Source organism: Triticum dicoccoides, chromosome 7B (genome assembly GCF_002162155.2).
Source record: "Triticum dicoccoides isolate Atlit2015 ecotype Zavitan chromosome 7B, WEW_v2.0, whole genome shotgun sequence".
NCBI lineage: Eukaryota > Viridiplantae > Streptophyta > Magnoliopsida > Poales > Poaceae > Triticum > Triticum dicoccoides.
In genome coordinates, this window is record NC_041393.1 from 697,098,698 (window position 1) to 697,108,998 (window position 10,301).

The window sequence follows — 10,301 nt, forward strand, 5'->3', positions numbered from 1 at the left end:
CCCGTCGCGGCCTCTGGAGGAAGCCACCGAGCTAAGCCCAAGCGGCGGACGGTGGTGGCGACAGGTCTCCTCCATCTCATGCGCAGGGGTGGTGCGGGGGCCCCGGGCCATCGGGAGTGCGCCCTGAATTTTAGCCTCCGCTGCATGGTGGTTCACTCCTGGTGGCGGCGGCATGGTGGTGTCTGGTGGTGGCGGGAGCGTCGTGGAAGGCATGTTCTGTTACACGGGGTGGATGTGTACATGCTAGTCCATGCCCTGATCCGAATGGATTTGTCTTGGGAGACCGGCGTGTTTCATGGGCGAGGAGCTGGGGTCCACGACGACGCTGGCAATCCTGGGGAAACCCTAGATCTCCGCAGTATCGCGCGATGACTGTGCTACTACGTCCTATTCCCTCTTGAGAGCGTCATCTATGGAGTTAGCTCCAGTCAAAGGGACTAACGACGACGGAATATGTCTTTATGGGACGCTCCGCGTGTATCCAGTCAGAAGTGGCAGATGATGGCGGCGTCTCTGACGTCGTTTTTGCAGGTTGTGTCACAATGCTCGGGTTATCTAGGGTGAAACCCTAGATCTGGATCTGTTGGATCAGATGATGACGACGCCTTTGATGTCGTTCTCCCTCCGGGTGCATCGTTTCGGAGCAAGTGCTAGATGGAGTGTGCAAAAGGTGGCGCGGTGTTGCATCTTTAGCATCGACGGCAGCGTGTCTCGATGTCGTGGCACAGTGGGGTCTCGGTGGTGGACGCGTAATGATGGGCGTGCGCAAGAGGATGGCGTTGTCTAGCGTTGTGGGGGCGTCAACGATAGAAGAGCCTAGCAAGGTCAATGCATTGATCACTTCTCAAGATGGCACGTCAGAAAACGGCAGGGGCAGATTATAGAGTGCATGCATGCCATGCGCGCTGAGGGTCTACTAGACCGGTTGGTGGTCCCGGCTTTCAAGTGGGTGGCTTGGTCAAGCCACCGGATTACATGTTGTGGGATGGGGCTATGTTAGGGCACATCATCAACTTTGTAGGTATGTCGATAGTGTATGCCTAGAAGATGGCTTTGGGTTGATTTATGTATTTATTTTGAAAGACTTTGTTGAGTAATATAATAAAGATGGTTCTGTGCATCGCTCGATGCAGAGGCCGGGGTTCCCGTCCTTATCGAAAAAATGTACACATATATCACATGGAATTCATTGTAGAGGCAAAAAATAAAAACTCGGAGCAACCATTGAGGCATTGTGAGTGCATCTGCTAAAGGCATTTTATTTATGCAGCTTTCCATTAGATTTCAATTGCAGACCACATAAGCTTTGGGCTCATGATTCCAAAAAAATATCAACATTACACCTACGTACACACCTTATGCTCGCACAAATAAGATAACTTATATTTTGCAAGAAAAAAATCATATGCAAACAAGAGGCTAAAAGAGCAAGCAATGAATGATGGCATCTTTAGAAATGGATGACCAAAATAGACCTTGACTGTGTTTTACTCTTCATTGGCATCATCATGCTACAGTTTTCCCCGTAATGATTCGGTTTCCTTACAAACGATATTGATCAACGAACCAGTTGTATCGAAATTGCACGATGTGGTGATTCATATGTTACTGTGAGCCATTGTTAGCTAATAATCTAGTGTGACAGAACCACTAGAGTTGTTTAGTTTGTTAGGTTAGTTAGAGCTGCAGCGGGAGCGTCATCTTCGTTATTTTTCAGTTAGCAGGTTTCTCGTTTTTCTGTTAGACAACGCCTGAGGATGCAGCTTGTGCGGTCCCGAGGCCGTAGCTATCAGCGAGGGCATGCTCACGATCGTGGGATGGCACGATCCAGTAGAGGGAGTCGCCTCAACCCGGTTTTCCCGTTGATCAAGTGAATAAAAGAGGAAAAGAAAAGCAGCAAAAGTAGTGTTGTACAAACATTCGGTCTCTCACTTGCTCTTCACCATTAACAGAGCTCCGAGCTCGGTGATAACAATTGGCATCAGAGCAAACCTGGGAGATGGCAGACGATGACGGAAAGGTGAAGTGGGCTCCGCCCTCGGGTAGCACACCGCAAGCGCGGCTCACCACTACTGATGAGGCGCCGGGGCAGGTGGTGCAGACTCGGGTAGTGCGCGAGGGCGGAGCACCATGGCCAACGCCCACACGTACCAACTATGGGGATTGGCCCTCATTGTGCAGGTTACGCTCGAGCGGTCGGCACCTATGGGAGGCAATCAAGACCGGCACGGTTGTTCGCAGCGACGACAGGCTCGCCATAGAGGCGATCCTGCACTGGGTGCCACCCGAGATGATGCCGACCCTCGGGGCCAGGGGCATGGCAAAGGAGGCATGGGATTCCCTCAAGACGATGTGCCTCGGCGTGGCTCCCGTACGCGAGACCAAGGCTGCAATCCTCATCAACCAGTACACCGCCGTGGCGTTCAACAATGACAAAGTGCATCGACGACTTCGCCATGTGACTGACAGGTATGGTGAATCAACTGAGTCTCCTCGGTGAGACAATCCCGGATAAGAAATTCGTGCACAAGTTCCTCTTCATCGTCCCTCGGCAGTACTCCCAGATCGCGCTCTCTATTGTGACGTTTGTCGACCTCGACACAATATTGATGGAGGAGCTCGTTGGGTGGCTCAAGGCGGTGGAGGAGCGCTACGACCTGGACTCTCGACGCAGGCGGCGGCTGGCTCCTCATGACGGCGGAGGAGTGGCAGGGCGCCTGTAGTGCCATGAGAACGACAGATCTGGAGGTAACGACTAGGGGTCGGGGCGCGGCGGTGAACATCGCTCCGGCAGTCGTGCCAAGCCCACAACCCCGTGCTGCTCACTGATACGTCTTTGTCGTATCTATAATTTTTTATTGTTCCATGCCAATATTATTCAACGTTCATATACTTTTGGCAACTTTTTATATTATTTTTGGGACTAACATATTGATCCAGTGCCCAGTGCCAGTTCCTGTCTGTTGCATGTTTTATGTTTTGCAGAAACCCCATATCAAACGGAGTCCAAACGGGATAAAAATGGACAGAGAATTATTTTGGAATATTTTTGATTTTTGGGAAGTAAAATCAACGCGAGACGGTGCCCGAGGGGGGCAGGAGATAGGGGGCGCGCCCTGGACTCTCCTGGGCCCCTCGTAAGGCGGTTGACGCTCTTCTATTGCCGCAAGAAAGCTAATTTTATGAGAAAAATCTGGGTGAAAGATTCACCCCAATCGGAGTTACGGATCTCCTGATATAAAAGAAACGGTGAAGGGGCAGAATCTGGGAACACAAAAACAGAGAGATAGATCCAATCTCGGAGGGGCTCTCGCCCCTCCCACACCATGGGAGGAAGAAGAAGAAGAAGGGGGGGCTCTCTCCCCCTTGCTTCCGGTGGCGCCGGAACGCAGCCGGGCCATCATCATCACCGCGATCTTCACCAACACCTCCATCATCTTCACCAACATCTCCATCACCTTCCCCCTTCTATCTACAGCGGTCTACTCTCCCGCAACCCGCTGTACCCTCTACTTGAACATGGTGCTTTATGCTTCATATTATTATCCAATGATGTGTTGCCATCCTATGATGTCTGAGTAGATTTTCGTTGTCCTATCGGTGATTGGTGAATTACTATGATTGGTTTGAGTTGCATGTTTTATTATTGGTGCTGTCCTATTGTGCCCTCCGTGTTGCGCAAGCGTGACGAATTCCCGCTGTAGGGTTTGCAATATGTTCATGATTTTCTTATGGTGGGTGGCGTGAGTGACAGAAGCACAGACCCGAGTAGTTGCGTATGGGATAAAGTGGACTTGATACCTTAATGCTATGGTTGGATTTTACCTTAATGATCTTTAGTAGTTGCGGATGCTTGCTAGAGTTCCAATCATAAGTGCATATGATCCAAGAAGAAAAAGTATGTTAGCTTATGCCTCTCCCTCAAATAGAATTGCAATAGTGATTACCGGTCTAGTAACATAGTCAATTGCTTAGGGGCAATTTCACAATTCCTACCACCACTTTTCTACACTCGCTATATTTACTTTATTGCTTCTTTATCTAAACAGCCCCTATTTTATATTTATGTGTTCTTTATTATCTTGCAAACCTATCCAACAACACCTACAAAGTACTTCTAGTTTCATACTTGTTCTAGGTAAAGCGAACGTCAAGCGTGCGTAGAGTCGTATCAGTGGCCGATAGGACTTGATAGAGTATTTGTTCTACCTTTAGCTCCTCGTTGGGTTCGACACTCTTACTTATCGAAAGAGGCTACAACTATTCCGTATACTTGCGGGTTAGCAAGACCTTTTTTTGGCGCAGTTGCCGGGGAGTCATAGAGTGGGGTGAATATTCTCGTGTGTGCTTGTTTGCTTTATCACTAAGTAATTTTTATTTGGTGTTCTAAGTTGTTCTCTATCTTTAGTTATGGATATGGAAAACGAAATACCAAAAAAATTAGGTGCAGATGCTACTCATGGAGATGGGGAACCTCCTAAAACCCTCGATGCTCGTTATGTGAAATAAATTATGTACTACTTTAATAATCCTGAGAAAACCCCATTCAACTTTGTTATGGGAGACACGTTGGATCAACGTGAATACTTTAGGGATTATCGCTTGACACAAAAAGGGAAACTATTATGGGATCAAATTTCTATGTTGCGTTGGTATGCTCGTCAACTATGCTTGATACATGATTATACTTGTTGCTCTAGGATGAAGGCTCCACACCTTCCCTTTTCATGCAAATTCAATGACAATGAAACCTTAGCTTCTTATGCTAATGATAGATATGATTATTATGATGTGGAACAAATAGAAGAATTTGTTGCTTTTATGGGTGCTTATGAGATTGAATCTATGTTTAAAGCGTTTGACGATTTTGATGATTCAGTTTATAGATCAGAAAATTTTGCTATACTTACATATTGCTATGAAAATTATGAATACAATTATAATATTAATGCATTTGTTGAGAAAGTCTCCGCTGTCCAAGAAGAGACTAATATTTTGCAGGAACCTGTGGAACAAGAAATTGATGAAACTGTGAGCTCATTGGATGAAAAAGATGATGAGGAGAGCGAAGAACAAAAGGAGCAAGAGCGGATTGATCACCCGTGCCCACCTTCTAATGAGAGTAACTCTTCAACTCATACATTGTTTAATTCCCCTTCGTGCTTATCGAAGGATGCTTGCTTTTTGATGATGTTTGTGGATTGATCCCATTGATTCTCTTGAAATATCCCTTTTTGATGATGCTTGCTATGCTTGTGGCCAAGATGCCAATATAAATTATGCTTATGGAGATGAACTTGCTATAGTTCCTTATGTTAAACATGAAATTGTTGCTATTGCACCCACGCATGATAGTCCTATTATCTTTTTGAATTCTCTCGACTACACTACATCGGAGAAGTTTGTGCTTATTAAGGATTATATTGATGGGTTGCCTTTTACCATTGCACATGATAATTTGGTAGATATAATATGCATGTGCTGGCTGCTCCAACTTGAATTTTTATCAGAGAGGAACTATATCTCCACCTCTCTATGTTTCCCATATGATAGAATTGCAAGAAACTGTTTATACTATGCATTGGCCTTTACTTGGTGTGCATGAATTGTTCTTTTATGACATGCCGATGCATAGGAAGAGAGTTAGACTTCGTTGTTTCATGATATATGTTACTTTGTGCTCACTACTAAATCACAAATCATTGTTAATTAAAATTGGCTTTGATATACCTTGGGATCCGGGTGGATCCATTACTTGAGCACTATATGCCTAGCTTAATGGCTTTAAAGAAAGTGCTGCCAAGGAGACAACCCAAAAGTTTTAGAGAGTCATTTATTCCTGTTGAGTGCTTTTATATAGTCCAAAAACAAAAAAATAAAGAGGGGAACCTAAAACTTTTCAAAAAGGAAAGTGAAAGTGAGAAAGACAAGCATTGTTGAAGTGGGAGATAGCCTTGAACTTTCTTCATGCTCACGAAAACTTTGTGAATCTTGATTACAGAAACTTTTAATCAAAAATAATTATCCCCTTGTACAATTCCATTGTATTATAAAAATAATGTGCTAAGGTTTGCCTTTAGGATGTTTACAATGCTTGTTTGTTTGTACGGTGCAGGACATAAACTTTGGCTGTAGTGCGCGATTTTACATTTTTTGCTGGAACGTCAAATGGTTCTGATTCTTTTTGCACTGTCTTGCTGTACAACTTTTTTATTTTTCATAATTTTGGTAGTATTGGTGGGTTACCAGAATTTTGGTGAATGTTCAGATTGCTACAGACTGCCCTATTTTTGACAGATTCTGTTTTTGATGCATAGTTTGCTTGTTTTGATGAATCTATCAATTTATATCAGTGGATTAAGCCATGAAAAAGCTATATTACAGTAGAAACTTTACAAAAACAAAATATTAATTGGTTTGCAACAGTACTTAGAGTAGTGATTTGCTTTATTATACTAACGGATCTTACCGAGTTTTCTGTTGAAGTTTTGTGTGGATGAAGTGTCTAATCGAGGAGGTCTCGTTATGAGGAACAGGAAGAGAGGCAAGAGCTCAAGCTTGAGGATGCCCGAGGTACCCCAAGTAAATATTCTAGGAGACTCAAGCGTCTAAGCTTGGGGATGCCCCGGAAGGCATCCTGTCTTTCTTCAACAAGTATCGATATGTTTTCGTATTCGTTTCGTTCATGCGATATGTGCAAGTCTTAGAGCGTCTTTTGCATTTAGTTTTCATTTTTCTTTTATACACCATGATGGTATGAGATAGTCCTTGGTTTATTTATAGAATGCTTCATGTGCTTCACTTATATCATTTGAAGTTTGGATTGCCTGTTTCTCTTCACATAGAAAACCGCCATTTGTAGAATGCTCTTTTGCTTCACTTATATTTCTTAGAGCGTGGGCATATCTTTTGTAGAAAGAATTAAACTCTCTTGCTTCACTTATATCTATTTAGAGAGATGACAGGAATTGGTCAATCACATGGTTAGTCATAAAATCCTACATAAACTTGTAGATCGCTGAATATGATATGTTTGATTCCTTGCAATAGTTTTGCGATATAAAGATGGTGATATTAGAGTCATGCTAGTGGGTGGTTGTGGATTGTAGAGACACTTGTGTTGAGGTTTGCAAGCCCGTAGCATGCACGTATGGTAACTATTGTGTGACAAATTTGAAGCATGGGGTGTTTCTTTGATTGTCTTCCTTATGAGTGGCGGTCGGGGACGAGCGATGGTCTTTTCCTACCAATCTATCCCCCTAGGGGCATGCGTAGTAGTACTTTGCTTCGAGGGCTAATAAACGTTTGCAATAAGTATATGAGTTCTTTATGACTAATATGAGTCCATGGATTATACACACTTTTACCTTTCCATCATTGCTAGCCTCTTTGGTACCATGCATTGCCCTTTCTCACCTCGAGACTTGGTGCAAACTTCACCGGTGCATCCAAACCCCGTGGTATGATACGCTCTATCACACATAAGCCTCCTTATATCTTCCTCAAAACAGCCAGCATACCTACCTATCGTGGCGTTTCCATAGCCATTCCGAGATATATTGCCATGCAACTTCCATCATCATCACATACATGACTTGAGCATTTATTGTCATATTGCTTTGCATGGTCTAAGATAGCTAGCATGATGTTTTCATGGCTTGTCCGTTTTTTGATGTCATTGCTACGCTAGATCATTGCACATCCCGGTACACCACCGGAAGCATTCATATAGAGTCATATCTTTGTTCTAGTATCAAGTTGTAATATTGAGTTGTAAGTAAATAAAAGTGTGGTGATCATCATTATAGAGCATTGCCCCATGAAAAAAAAGAAAAAAAAGAAAAAAAAGGAAAGGCCAAAGAAGCCTTAAATAAAAAAGGGGGCCAAAGAAGCCCACTAAAAAAAAGAAAAAGAAAAGGGGCAATGTTACTATCCTTTTACCACACTTGTGCTTCAAAGTAGCACCTTGTTCTTCATATAGAGAGTCTCCTATGTTATCACTTTCATATACTAGTGGAATTTTCATTATAGAACTTGGCTTGTATATTCAAACGATGGGCTTCCTCAAATGCCCTAGGTCTTCATGAGCAAGCAAGTTGGATGCACACCCACTTAGTTTCTTTTGTTGAGCTTTCATACACTTATATCTCTTAGTGCATCCGTTGCATGGCAATCCCTACTCCTCGCATTGACATCACTTGATGGGCATCTCCATAGCTCGTTCATTAGCCGCGTCGATGTGAGACTTTCTCCCTTTTTGTCTTCTCCACACAAACCCCCACCATCATATTATATTCCACCTATAGTGCTATATCCATGGCTTGCGCTCATGTATTGCGTGAGGGTTGAAAAAGCTGAAGTGTGCTAAAAAGTATGAACCAATTTCTCGGCTTGTCATCGGGGTTGTGCATGATGGGAGCATTTTGTGTGACAAGAATGAAGCACGGCCAAACTATATGATTTTGTAGGGATAAGCTTGCTTTGGCCTTGTTGTTTTGAAAAGACATGATTGCTTTATTAGTACGCTCAAAGTATTATCGTTTTTTATGTCAAATGATAGACTATTGCTTTGAATCACTCGTGTCTTAATATTCATACCATGATTAGAAATATGATCAAGATTATGCTAGGTAGCATTCCACATAAAAAATTATCTTTTTTATCATTTACCTACTCAAGGACGAGTAGGAATTAAGCTTGGGGATGCTGATACGTCTCCATTGTATCTATAATTTTTTTATTGTTCCATGCCAATATTATTCAACTTTCATATACTTTTGGCAACTTTTTATATTATTTTTGGGACTAACATATTGATCCAGTGCCCAGTGCCAATTCCTGTCTGTTGCATGTTTTATGTTTCGCAGAAACCCCATATCAAATGGTGTCCAAACGGGATAAAAATGGATGGAGAATTATTTTGGAATATTTGTGACTTTTTGGAAGGAAAATCAACGCGAGACGGTGCCCGAGGGGGGCAGGGGATAGGGGGCGCGCCCCAGGGAGGCAGGCGCGCCCTGGACTGTCCTGGGGCCCCCGTAAGGTGGTTGACGCTCTTCTTTTGCCACAGGAAAGCTAATTTTATGAGAAAAATCTGGGCAAAAGATTCACCCCAATCGGAGTTACGGATCTCCAGATATAAAAGAAACGATGAAGGGGCAGAATCTGGGAACGCAAAAACAGAGAGATAGATCCAATCTCGGAGGGGCTCTCGCCCCTCCCATGCCATGGGAGCCAAGGACCAGAGGGGAAAGCCTTCCCATCTAGGGAGAAGGTCAAGGAAGAAGAAGAAGAAGGGGGGGCTCTCTCCCCCTTGCTTCCGGTGGTGCCGGAACGCCGCCGGGGGCCATCATCATCACCGCGATCTTCACCAACACCTCCATCATCTTCACCAACATCTCCATCACCTTCCCCCTTCTATCTACAGCAGTCCACTCTCCCACAACTCGCTGTACCCTCTACTTGAACATGGTGCTTTATTTTTCATATTATTATCCAATGATGTGTTGCCATCCTATGATGTCTGAGTAGATTTCGTTGTCCTATCGGTAATTGGTGAATTACTATGATTGGTTTGAGTTGCATGTTTTATTATTGGTGCTGTCCTATTGTGCCCTCCGTGTCGCGCAAGCGTGAGGGATTCCCGCTGTAGGGTTTGCAATGTGTTCATGATTTTGTTATGGTGGGTGGCGTGAGTGACAGAAGCACAAACCCGAGTAAGTAGGTTGTTTGCTTATGGGATAAAGGGGACTTGATACTTTAATGCTATGTTTGGGTTTTACCTTAATGATCTTTAGTAGTTGCGGATGCTTTCTAGAGTTCCAATCATAAGTGCATATGATCCAAGAAGAGAAATTATGTTAGCTTATGCCTCTACCTCAAATAGAGTTGCAATAGTGATTACCGGTCTAGTAACATACACTACTAGGGAAAACTCTAGCAGTAGCGCGGGTTTTGTGTCCACTAGTAGCGCGGGAGGCCGTGCTACTAATTAGGCGCTACAGCTATTGCTTAGCAGTAACGCGTGCCCGCACGCGCTACTGCTAGGACAAATAGCTGCAACGTTTATTCAGTACCGTGCTACTGCTAAGGTAACTACTTGCAGTGTGTTTTCTGTCCATCGCTACTAGTATTTTTTTTTATTTTTTTAGTGTATTTATGCGACATCGTATAAATATTGGTACAATACCAGTTATGAGGTTTACATCATTATGTCCATAACAGTGTGTCAAATGAAGGTGGATTAGGTTCAAGTGGAGGGAATATGTGGTGCATGTCAAAAGTACTACTAATCCAAACTT